Source organism: Pantherophis guttatus, chromosome 1, assembly GCF_059756535.1.
Source record: "Pantherophis guttatus breed Tessera chromosome 1, ASM5975653v1, whole genome shotgun sequence".
Taxonomy (NCBI): Eukaryota; Metazoa; Chordata; class Lepidosauria; order Squamata; family Colubridae; genus Pantherophis; species Pantherophis guttatus.
Genome location: NC_142063.1, coordinates 74830070 through 74843780, shown reverse-complemented (window position 1 = coordinate 74843780; position 13711 = coordinate 74830070).

Genomic DNA, 13711 nt, shown 5'->3' with positions numbered 1-13711 from the left:
CCATCCTATGTTCCCTTTTACTTGAGGATTTCTGTCCATGGGATTCCACCTACTACTTCTGTAAGCTTGTGTGAAGCTGGTTCTCATGAAATCTAAAATATGGTATTTGTATGTTTGTTTATGTTTTATGTTTTATTTGATTTGTATACCGCCCTACTCCCGAAGGACTCAGGGCGGTGAACAGCCAAACAATAAAATAACATAGATACAAAAAATTTAAAAAACCAGATAAAATCAAATTAAATCATTTTGGCCCAGACAAATTAAAACACCCCAATAATTTAAAAACAGATTAAAATTTACATATTTAAAAAGGGAAGAGATTAGGCCAAGCCCGCCTGATGGAATAAAAAGGTCTTCACAGCGCGGCGGAAGGTGCGCAGATCCGGGATCCTCCGTATCTCTGGGGGGAGCTCATTCCAGATGGTAGGTGCCCCCACAGAGAAGGCTCTCCCCCTAGGGGTCGCCAGCCGACATTGTTTGGCTGACGGCACCCGGAGGAGTCCCTCTCTATGAGAGCGTACTGGCCGGTGGGAGGCTATTGGTGGTAGTAGGCGGTCCCGTAGATAACCAGGTCCTAAGCCATGGAGCGCTTTAAAGGTGGTAACCAAAACCTTGAAGCGCACCCGGAAGACCACCGGGAGCCAGTGCAGCTCGCGCAGGAGAGGTGTCACATGGGAGCGCCATGTCGCTCCCATTACCACCCGCGCGGCCGCACTCTGCACCAGTTGGAGCCTCCGGGTGCTCCTCAAGGGGAGCCCCATGTAGAGAGCATTACAATAGTCCAGGCGGGAGGTGACGAGGGCATGAGTGACCGTGTGTAACGAGTCCCGATCCAGAAAGGGACGCAACTGGCGAATCAGGAGAACCTGATGAAAAATCCTCCCGGTCATGGCCGTCAGGTGCTCTTCTAAAGACAGCCGTGAATCCAGGAGGATGCCCAAGTTGCGAGCCCTCTCTGTGGGGGCCAATGATTCACCCCCAATAGTCAGTGATGGCATCAACTGACTATATCGGGACGTCGGAAACCACAGCCACTCGGTCTTGGATGGGTTGAGCCTGAGCCTGTTCCTCCCCATCCAGATCCGTACGGCCTCCAGGCACCGGGACATCACTTCAAGGGCATCGTTGGGGTGATCTGGGGTGGAGATGTACAGCTGGGTGTCATCAGCGTACTGATGGTACTCCACCCCGAAACCACGGATGATCTCGCCCAGCGGCTTCACATAAATGTTGAACAGGAGAGGCGAGAGGACCGACCCTTGCGGCACCCCACATATGAGGGGCCTCGGGGTTGACCTCTGTCCCCCTGTCAACACAGACTGCGACCGGTCAGAGAGAAAGGAGGAGAACCACCGCAACACAGTGCCTCCCACCCCTAACTCTTCCAACCGGTGCAGCATGATACCATGGTCGATGGTATCAAAAGCCGCTGAGAGATCTAACAGGACCAGGACAGAGGAGCACCCCCTGTCCCGAGCCCTCCAGAGATCATCAACCAACGCGACCAATGCCGTTTCCGTATACAGCTATGTCCCAGTCCCCTTTGTCCCAAAGTTCCTACTGCTTTTAACTCTTAAACCAACTCCTCCCTATTGATGAGGATCATTGTCTCTTCTTCAACTTTCTGGAAAATGAAGTAATCAACAGGACTACTGAGGAATTTTGTATATATATTGCAGTCTTGCATGAATTAGTTTTTATAATAAATATCAAGATAATTGAAGTCTCCTGTTATTATTATGCCTACCTTGTGAAATCTGTAATCTGGCTCAGAAATAGACAATCCAGATCATGCTTCTGCCCCACAATGATAAAAGCAATAATACTATTGTTTCTCAGTCCATGAATTCATACCCAAATGCTTTTTGACTGACCCAAAACTGCTCCAATTCATGGATTTCTATACCTGGTGCATTTCCTTCCACCTATCCTCCTTTTTGCATACCTATTCCTTTTGAAAAAGTTGTATCTGTCAGTCTATATAAACCTCTCATGAACTTTCCCCCAATAGATTTCATTGTTACTTATTAAATCATATTTTACTTTCTGCATTAAGAATCCAGGTTCTTTTTAGTTGTTCCCATTTTTATACTGTTATTGAAAATCTTGGGTCTTCATTCTGCAGTCATCTACTCATTTTTGCATTTCTGCACATCCTGTGTAACAGTCTTGATCTCACCCTGTCTTCCACTCATCCAAAATTCAATCTAAAACCCTCTGAATCATGTTTGCAAGGCACTGTCCAAACACATTTTTCTTCCATCTCTTGTCAGAATTTACAATTTGAAGGCCACTTGACTCCTAAAGACCCTGAGTCGCTTATAGTCCAAAAAGCAAGAACAATACTATAAAAGGCAGAAAACTTCATAATCAGCCTAAAGACAAACATACCCACAAAATATCCAACAGAGGCCACTCTCAATCAGCCCCTGGTCATGAGAGAGAAGACAGGTCCTCAATGGCTTCTAGAATATCATCATTTTTTCCGATATTCTTCTCTTTTGTTTCTTCCAATGGTCTTTTCTCTCTTCCTGGGTCCCTTCAATCGGAAGAAATGAAAAGCACATCATTTCTGCTCTCATTATTTCGCTTCCTCCTTGCAAGAAGGTAAACTTTTCACAATTCCTTGCAGTATGTCTGAGGAGATTCTCAGTCATCCATGTCATAGTTGTCTCAAAGATGCCTTTTTTTTTTTCTTCAAAAGGCAGCTGGTCTGTTTTGTTTTGTTTTTCTTTGAGTAAGAAGAAGAAAATGCTTCGCTTCATGAGTTCTGATGGTAAGGGATGGAAGGATTGTCAGGCCTGGAAGCCATCTTTTACCTTTGTGCCTTCAGGCCTGCCACAATTTCTACTGTGGGAAAATGGGAGGGGGGATTGTATGGAGTGTGGATGATATGTAGTCAAAATAACATACTTTCTAGAAAGTCAAGGCCGCTTTGCCCTGCAGCTGCCATGAAGTGACTGGGAGGCATCTTCAGTTTCAGAGGGTGCCTGATTAGATTATGTATGGACATGTGGGTGCTGAACAGGGACTTGAACTTTCTTTTGGGTGAGGAAAATCCGGAAGTTCTCAGATTTGGGTTAATGTCAGGGTTCCAAGTAACAACCCCAATGAAAGAAAACTCTGAGACTTCAATTTCCTCAAAGTTACTTTTTATTAGAGATGTCATATTGGCACATCTGAGAAAATCCGAATCTGAGAACTTCCAGGTTTTCTTCACCCAAAAGAAAATTCAAGTCCCTGCCCAGCACCCACATGTCCATCACATAATCCAATCAGGCAGTCATATCCAGTCTCTTCACTTTTTTTTCATGAAGGCAATCTGTCTGCAATTGCATCATGTTTAATTCATGTCATCTTCCAAGAGAAAAACAAACTTGGGCACTTTTTGTAAGCTATAAGAGCAATTCTCTGCATGTTGCTTAGATGAACAGAAGAGGAGGAAAAGAAGGTCTCCTTGATTCCTTCCATCAACTCCAGTTTCTTCCTGTTCTCCCCATTTGCTTACTATCCTCTGTGAATTCAGTCTCTGAAAACTGGCTTCCTTATGTCTTCTGAAACTTCCTTAATTGGCTCAGCAAAAAAAGCAATGCTCCAATCACATACAATGGGCAATCAACAGCTGTCAAAGGTGGAAAGACTTGACATTACCCACAATGGAGTAATGGATGGTAAAGATGATAGAACTTGCTAGATGGCCAAATTGATATCTTTGATCAGAAAAAATACATTAACTAAGTGTAACACTGACTTGAAACCCTTTACAGACTTTTTTGTGTGAAACAGAAAAAATAAACTTTTGATGTAATGATTTGATTATTTGAAAAAACAATAGATTATAGAAAAAAATGAAAGCCATGCTGTAACCATAGAGTAAGAAGTTAATTTACATTTATACTTATAAATGCTGCAGAAGAAATTTGAAAGTTACTTCTTTATATTCTTTCTTTTTTTCCTACACATTTGACTTAGTTTCTCGTAGATTTCATCCTTTTTAAAATCCTAATAAACTTATTTTGAAAAATGAGAAATCAGCAGCTGTCAAGAAGCAATCCAACAGCTACATATAATCAACAGTCTCTCCGCCTCTTTGGTTCTTCCTCCCTCTTTTATTTTTTTCCATCAAATTCCCACATCAAACTGTTTGTTCTTCCTGTTCACTCACCCAGCATTTATTTAATTGTTTATCCAAAATTGTATATATTCTACACGCTTCTAATGCATATGCATTATTTATAATAATAAAGATCAATTGGGTATTAGAAATAGCCTTTCCACTATTAAAAGTACTCTGCTCTATGTCATAGTGTACATTTCAAAATTCTGACATGGGCATACAAAACTGGTCAAGAAATTTTTATAAGGGTTTTTACTATTTTACAAAGATGTGATTCTCTGTATTCATTTTCAGTGAAGATTTTCAAATATGGATGCTTGTTTGTATCTACATGTCAAAATCTCACTAAATATGCATTGCTTGATTTGACATTTTCCTTGCATTGCTTGAATATCACTGCAGAACCAAAACTACTCTCCCACCAACACATTCCTTTTTCCTATTATTATGATCTTTATTCATTAAATATGAAACTTAGTCAATTGAACATTCAAAAATGCATCACAAATACCATTGACTGATACGGGTTGCTGCCAGCATCCTAGGTATCAACCAAGTACCTTCTTAAGATGTATGATGTTCCAAGTAGCGCAGTTTTTTGCAGTTCTGCTGGTGTTATTGCGGGAAGCTGCAATTTGCTGATGTACGTTATAACATTCTTAGACATAGTACGAAGTGCCCCGATGACAATGGATATCACTGTTATTTATTATTTATAAATAAATTATTATTATTATTGTTGTTGTTATTATTATTATTTACTTTATTCATTAAACATGAAACTCAGTCAACTGAACATTCAAAAATGCATCACAAATACCATTGACTGGTGCTAATGGTTGATATGGGTTGCTGCCAGCATCCTAGGAATCAACCAAGTACCTTCTTAAGATTATTATTATTATTATTATTATTATATAATATCCTATATTATTATTATTATCATTATTATTATTTCTCTCACCCTTTTTAACATTGCCCTGAGAAGTTAATGGGGTTATTACTTTTATCATATACAGTAAAGGATCCTCTAGAGATTCTATTTATTTAATAGTTACATATTTAATATGCAAATAGTGGATTAGCAAAAAATATTGTTGGATTTTTTTAGGATGAGAAAAACACATACAGATAGTCCTTGATTTACAACAGTTCATTTAGTAACCATTCGAAGTTACAATGGTGCTGAAAAAAGTGACTTATGACCATTTTCAGACTTAAGACTGTTACAGCATCCCCATGGTCACATGATTTACATTTGGATGTTTAACAACTGGTTCATATTTATGATGGTTGTCGTGTCCCAGGGCCATGTGATCATCTTTTGTAACTGTCTGACAAGCAAAGTCAATGGGGAATCCAGGTTCACTTAACAACCATGTTACTAATTTAACAGCTGCAGTGATTCCTTAACAAATGTGGCAAGAAATTGTAAAATGGGGCAAAACTCGCTTAACAAATTTCTCACTTATTAACATAAATTCTGGGCTCAATTGTGGTTGTACGTTAAGGACTACCTGTACTTCACAGAGACGTGCTGCAATGGCTTTGAGTAGTTTTCTATGTGGGGGGGGTGGATCAGATTCAACTTGGTGCACATTAAAATCAGTGCAATAAGACACACATGACTGAAATTCCATAATTTTGAATCAAGTACATCAGTGGTGGGTTGCCCCCGGTTTGCACCGGTTCTATAGAACCGGTAGTAAAACCGGCAGGAGGCTCCACCCACTGACCCCGATATCATCAGAATGCTTCTGTGCATGCGCAGAAGAGCACACATGCGCCGAAGCAAAGTAACTGTGCACGCGCGGCCCAGTTGCGAACCGGTAGTAAAGGTAAGTAGAACCCACCCCTGAAGTACATCTTAAAAGAAAACTCTTAAATGCTAGAGAAGGCAATGATGAGGCCGCTGAGCATCACACATCTTTCATCCCACTCAGGGGTGAAATCCAGCAGGTTCTGACAGATTCTGGAGGACCAGAGCAGAAATTTTGAGTAGTTCAGGGAACTGGTAAATACCACCCCTGGCTAGCCACAGAGTGGGGTGGGAATGGAGATTTTGCAATATCCTTCCCCCAGGAGTGGGGAGGGAATGGAGATTTTACAGTATCCTTCCCCTGCCAAGCCCACCAAGCCACACCCACCAAGCTACACCATGCCCACCAAGCCACGCCCACATAAAATGGAGGTCATTTGTTAAAACTCCCCATGGATCTTATGGTGATTGAGGGCTAGATCAGTTGAGTTCTAAAATCTGCAGATTTCATCTCCCGAAGTCATGCCCCTGATGCAATAGAAAAATATTAGCCCTTGAGACAGAATTCTTTTTCCTCTTGCTGAACCAAAGGGAGATAATATTTTGAAGAAGATTACCCAGCCTTGGAAAAAAATTAAAAAGACTTTCTCATACTGCATTGTCTGCATATGCACTTCTATTCAGAACTCTTGGGGGAAATATTCATTTAAATTTCATCTTTAATTCCACCCTTTATACTGCCTCTATAAGTGTCCTTTGTAGAGATAAGATAAGACCATTTTGGTAATATTTCATAATCATGTTAATAACCAATTTGCTGCCTTCAGCTTTTTGAAGTATTAAAAAACACTTCTCACCTCCCTTTTACTAAATTAAATAAAGGAGCAATCATAAATGTATTGCCATTATAATTTGTGCTATTACTATACAGCAGCTTGAAATTCATGTTCATAATTAACAAGCATACTCAAATTTTTGGACAGAAAAGTACAACTTTCTCATCTAAGTAAATCTGGACCTTAATACTTTGAAGTTTGGAGCAAGACCAGAACTACAGATGATTTATTAAGGAGCAATGCAAATTCACTTTCCTTGCTGAAAGGTAGAATAAAAGCATACAATTCTGTATTGGTAGTTTACAGGTGGTGGTACAGTTTGCTTTATTTTGCCAGAGTGCCTAGTAAATACATTAAAGAGATGGTACAGATATCATTAGATCTCCATGTTTACAGGTATAAAATGTTTGTCGTAACATCCTCTTGGGAGCAATGCAATACAGAGAACATCTGAATATGTTAAATGGTAGGCAATAAAATACTAGGAATATTTTCCCATGCTAATAATAACATTCTGTTTACTAGCCCAGTTTTGCTCTGTTTTTATGTTATTAGAAGATTAGACATTTTTATTTACAAAAGGAATGTTTAAAACAGAGATATAAATAATGATGGAAATAGAAATGTTAAAGTACAGTACTTACTGCAAAGATTCTGATTTTAATGGTTGTGTGTTTTCCTTATTACTTATTTCTTTTCCTCAATCATAATATATACATAATAATAATAATAATAATAATAATAATAATAATAATAATAAAAACAACAACTTTATTGTCATTGTACGTGCATACACAGTATACCCATACAACAAAATTCACTTAACACCCAAAGACCAGGTCCAACACACATAACAATCCCCAAATACCCACCTACTGTTTCCAGGCTGGCCCTGCGGGCCGGATCTAAGCACCCCGCGGACAGGATCTGGCCCTGTGGGCCCTGAGTTTGACACCCCTGCTCTATGCACTGAAATACCTCTTTGAGAGATATGTCTAAAGTATGTACCTACTCCATAAATGCTTGGCTATCTTGTATTATATTTCTTTGTTATTGAAGGACAAACATCCAGTCACATGAAAAGGTGGGCTTATTGCAGAACCTTTGTTAAATGAAATGGGTTTAATTTTAATTTTACACAGTCTGGCATGAGCAAAGGCACAGATCTTGGCAACGGCATCCCAACTTATGAGTCAACTTATCTGGAAAGATTAGCAGAGGACTAGATTCACCATCAGGTCCACCATGACGTGGATCAGAAGTGTGAGAAGTCATTAGTAACCTGGCTGCACTACAGATAAGCCTAAAACAAGCTGAGAACAGAAAGTCTCTTGATTTAGCACCATTCAGCAACCAAGCACTTTATTATTTATTTGTTTGTTTGTTTGTTGATATATATATATATATACATATATATATATATATATATATATATATACACACACACACACACACACACACACATATATATATATATATATATATATATATATATATATATATATATATATATATATATATATATATATGTTTTCTCAGGTTTTCGCGGGTGTTTGTATGTAGGTCTTTGGTTATTCGGGTCTTCTCCCACGTAAAATTGGAAGTGTCTTGGCGACGTTTCGACGAAGTCTCATTCGTCATCTTCAGGCTGGTGTTTTCGGCTTCGTGCTCCTCCATATGCACAAGCAGGAGGGGCGTGTGTGAAACCATCCCATCTCCCCATCGCCGGTCCACAGAGCCAGAAAGGTCAGGGGCCACTGTTTTAGACAAAATGGAGGAAGAGAAAGAGAAAGCTCCATTTTTTTCAGAGCCAAAAAAAAGAAAGCTCCTTGCAATTTCTGGTGAAATGGCAACTGTAAATTGGTTAGGGACAAAGTCCATCTTCACAACCAGAACTGCATCCTACAAATAGCCTTTCCTCCTCTTTGGGCTGACACTCATCAATGCATGAGAACAATCAAACCTGGCCTTTACACCCAACAAAAGCACTCCTGAGCTTTTCCAATGGGCCAAAGCTTTGAATGAATTGTAATCGGCCCTTTTATTATACAGTATAACTCCTAACACCCTGTTTTATGTCTCTTTATTTTTTTCACTTTGTTACAAGAAAATATCTTATGATTCATAAACTAAAAAATAATGAGGCCCTGTTTCACAGAAAATAATAGTCTAGATTTAACTGTGAGAAACTGAGGAAAAATTACTGTATATTTGTTTTCAAGGTGGAGAACACATTTTCTGTTTTCAATAAGCTGGAACCCCCTAGGGAACAAGCCCTCAATTTTTAAATTCAAAATTAGCACTGAAATACATAAGAAAGGTAAAAAAGGGAACAAATTAAATGCACACTGTGACAGCAATATGGAGAAACAAATAAAGGGTGTTTTTTTTCTTTAAATGTCAAGGAGTGGGAGGAAACAATCATCTTGCATTTTCAAGGGTTCTCTTAATAAACCTCACCAGATGGAAGCACAGAAGTGATGTTCAAAGCTAAGCATGACTGGCCAGGGCTACTATTTGGACAGGGAACACTTGGGAATTCTAGGGCTGTTGGCTAAATGGGAAAGTAAAAAGAAAAAAGAAAAAAAGAAATCCCATAGGAATATAGCGGCAAATCATTTCTTTAACACTCCCAAATAAACTCCTGCAGCTACCACAGTACAGAGTTGAACTCCACATATCTTAAAGTTGCTGAAGTGGAGAAATATTTATTTTTACTTTTGTTGGGTATCCAATTCCAATGGCACTGCCTCTTCAGGACCTCATGATCTATTGACCACCAAATGCCAACAGTGGGCTAGATCAGGGGTCTCCAACCTTGGCAACTTTGAGCTTGGAGGACTTCAACTCCCAGAATTCCCCAGCCAGCAAATCTGGCTGGGGAATTCTGGGAATAGATGTCCTCCAGGCTTAAAGTTGCTAAGGTTGGAGACCTCCTGGGGTAGATAGTTAAGGGTTTTCTCCTTTTCTCCTTTTTATTTGTCACTCTGCATGCTCTTGGCCTAATGCATCACTTTCTTGCCTTTCTTTCCAGGTAAATCATGCACAGAGAGTGTGCTCTTGAAGTGTCCTCCTTATCTAGGTTCTAAGCTTTCATATTCGTATAATGATTTCCTGTAAATAAATCTTATTTCAGCTGCAGTTACAAAACCCTCCTTCCCTAAATCTTCCTCAAGTCAAATTCTCATTCTCGGGAAAACTGACATATATAAAGAGAAAATGCCTCAGCCTGAAATAATCTTTAATCTTTAAATGTTATCTTAACAAGGGATGAACATCTTCCTCCTTTTAGATACCCCTGAAACAGATACTAATTCACATGTAATTAGAAAAATGGAGCCATGGATACTGACTCCTCTATCCCATACATTCTTCAGTCATTACCCTTGCAGAGTTTATTATTGAGGCTAAAAGAAGCCCTTTACACAATTTCATGAATATTTTCCCCTGCATGATTAAAGGCTCTGCAAGGTCATGGATAAACATACAGAGCCCTTATCTCCATGCATGAAAAAAATAACAAAAAGCTGGAGCAGGAGTTAGATTATATTAACCTGTGCAATCTAGTGCAATAAACTTTTTGTTTAAAAAAAAAAACTGTTCCATACAACAGTGGAGTTATATTTATTTACCACAATTATCTCTATTTTTCAAGATAAATGATTTAAAATAAAAAGGCAACCACTATTATTTAAAAAATAAACAAACGTTTAGGATCCTTCTCACAAGGTGGCAATGGCCTTTTAGGTGGAATGGGGGCAGAGTTCAAATGGTGGCCATCAGAGGTGGGTTTCAGCAGGTTCTGACCAGTTCTGGAGAACCAGCAGCGGAAATTTTGAGTAGTTCAGAGAACCGGTAGTAAAAATTCTGACTGGCCCCACTCCCATCAATTTTTGGCCTCCCAAGTCTCAGCAGATCGGGAGGAAATGGGGATTTTGCAGTAACCTTCCCCTGGATTGGGGAGGGAATGGAGATTTTACAATATCTTTCCCCTGGAGTGGGATGGGAATGGAGATTTTACAGTATCCTTCCCCTGCCATGCCCATAACCCACGCCCACCAAGCCACACCCACAGAACCAGTAATACAAAATTTTGAAACCCACCACTGGTGGCCATCATTCCCTTTCACTTTTTGAGGGTCTATCCCAGAGATCATAGGAAATAAAAGTCCAATTGAAGAAGCTTCTGTTATGGGTACCACCTGCCTCTCTTCCGCTTCACAAATCTTTGCCACCTGCTTTTATAGATGTTGAGATAATATAGCTTATCTATATCCTAGAATCACAGAACTAGAACAGACCACACGTCCAATGCTCTTCAGCATTCAAGATGGCCATTTAAACCATTTGCGAAAGATGACTATCCATTCTCTTCTTTAAAAACACCAGAGATCAAGAACCCATAATTTCCATAGCTGGACTATTCTACAGATCTTACCATCAGGAAGTTTTCCCTTATGGATTAGATTTTAAAGGTTTTATATATTATTATCTGACCTTTATTATTTTTATAAGTCACTCAAGTTGGGGAACATACATGATACTTCTTCCTCCTATTTTCCCTATAATAGCAACCCTGTGGGGGACTTCCTCAAAGTCACCCAGATGGCTTTCATATCTAAGGTGGGACTAGAATGTATCATCTCCTGGTTTTTAGATCAGAATCTTAACCACTGTGCCAAATTCGCTCTCTTATATTTAAATGAAGTAGCTAATAGAGGGATTATACTGTATTTGTTTAAGAATTTATCAGTGCAGAGTGAAGGTGAAGATAGCCACAACATACAGACTATTTTACTTCATCAAGATCCTTGAGAATTGTGGAGGAGAGGAAGAATGCTTAAGTTTCAATGTAGGCATCCTCAGAGGGACAAGGGGAGACAATGAGTAACACAAGCAGAATGACATAATTATACAAATGGTGTGATTTACATAGTTGTGTCAGATGTCCCAACACAAATGCATAATTTGTACCATCTGTGTGATTACATCATTGAATGTGTATTGTTATTTGGGCATCATCACAGTTGGCTACAGAGACTGCTGTTTTCAATGGCTCAGCACTTGCTTTGTGCACAAAAGGGTTTTTTTCCCCCATCTCTAGCTGAAAGGAGCTAATGTAACACATCAGGGAAATACTTCTGTTTAAAATCCAAAAGAGCTAATGCTAATCAGAGAAACAATATTGGGCAATGGATCAACCGTCTGGCTCAGTATAAGACAGATTGATCAGGATCCGATGGTAAAATTGCTGCACCAATATTTATTTTCTTCTCTGGAATTATCCAGGTTAAAGTTCATTTTCAATCACTATCAATTTATTCCCTTTTGAAAGGAATTATCAGCTGTCAATATGTAATTATCTTTTGCAATAAATCAGTGCCAAATCTCTGCAAACTCTGAGGCTGGTGCTTTATCTTCAGCTAGAGTTGGGCTGTATGTAATATTCTAACATTTTACAGAAAGCTTCCCCAGATTACATTCCCATAATCATCTCCTGTCATTGCCAAGATTGTACCCAGAGAAAAAGGAAAGTTTTCTTGAGGCCCTCTGCCCAATTTAATAATACCACCTTGGAATAGAATCAGAGAGGTGATAAAAAAATATCTCACCAGGCTGCTTTTCTTTCTCATGTATTTCATTTGGAAAACATAACATGCAAATAACATGTTATGCTTGATTCATTAATGATGTAAAGTTCTGCCTTTGTGAATATATCTTTACTGCTTGATAAAGTGATGAAGAAACAAATATTATTTTAGATGTCAAGGGATTCCTTGGGCAATCCAGAATGACCCCATGATTCCAGCATTTCTATCAGGAAAACCAAAAATGAACAGGGCAGACAGGTCTCCAAAGAAGGGAGAAGGTCTGCCCTCTCCCTATTACTGCTTTTATGCTCTGCATCCTTCAGGAGGCAAAATGGGTAGTTGATGGATTTATTTTTTTTCCACAGTGCCACAGAGCATTTAATCTGCAATATAGGAAAGAACACTTCCAATTGCTTGATGTTTTACCTCCAATCTTTTTAAAGTGCTCTTTTGTCTCTGTCTTCTTCTCAGATGTTGGCACTGTGGGCTTCTTCTTTGCCATGTGCTTCTCTTTGCAAAATTATGATGTTACCACAATGTGTTGTCTCCTATGGATACCATGCCTTCCTTGCCATGTAAGAGATGCATTAGGAGTTCTTTGTAAAAGATTTTAAGACAAGGGTAGTTGATATGTCAGAGTGTGACTGCTAGTTTGAGACAACCCAGGAGCAAAATACAGTACACAGAGGTTTTGTCTTTCAAACAGTGGTTTATCTACAAGTGAGAACTACAATGGTGATAGAACATGAGGAGAGAGAGAGAGATGCTCCCTCTAATGGCCTCCCTTATATAGGCAGCTTCTTAAAGAGCAATAACCCTGCTGACTCAGCTTTAAATCATCATTACCCTGACATGATATATGAAAAGATACTCCACCAGATATTGGGTTCCAAGCCTTCCAGGATATTAGAAGTAACCACTCATGCTTGACTTTGACCCAGAAGTAACCAGGTTCCAAAAACAGTACAGTTCTTTTATAATTTGTGTGAAATATGAGCCTGACAGTTAATCTATGTTCTTGAAGACTGCAAATCATCTTCAAGGGAAGTCTTGCATGTAAATTTATAACCTGAACATTTCCAGAACATATAGATCACCCTAACCTGATTAGGTGCTTCTAGAAATATCTAACATTAGAGAAATGGTCAAAATTTAAAACAACATGTTATGATCAGAGACATCAGGATATTGGGTCAACAACATTAACATAATTATATGTGTACTAAAGAATTATAGCCTCATTCCATATGTATGCAGTGCATGCAATGCACATTGAGAATGGATAGGCACCCAGTCACACCAGTCACTTTGATTTGTTGACTTCTCATTAGGAATACTCCTGGTTGTGACTGCAAGGTCACTGAGCCCCCAAGCAGTGAATGTAGTCCTTAAAAGACAGCAAGCC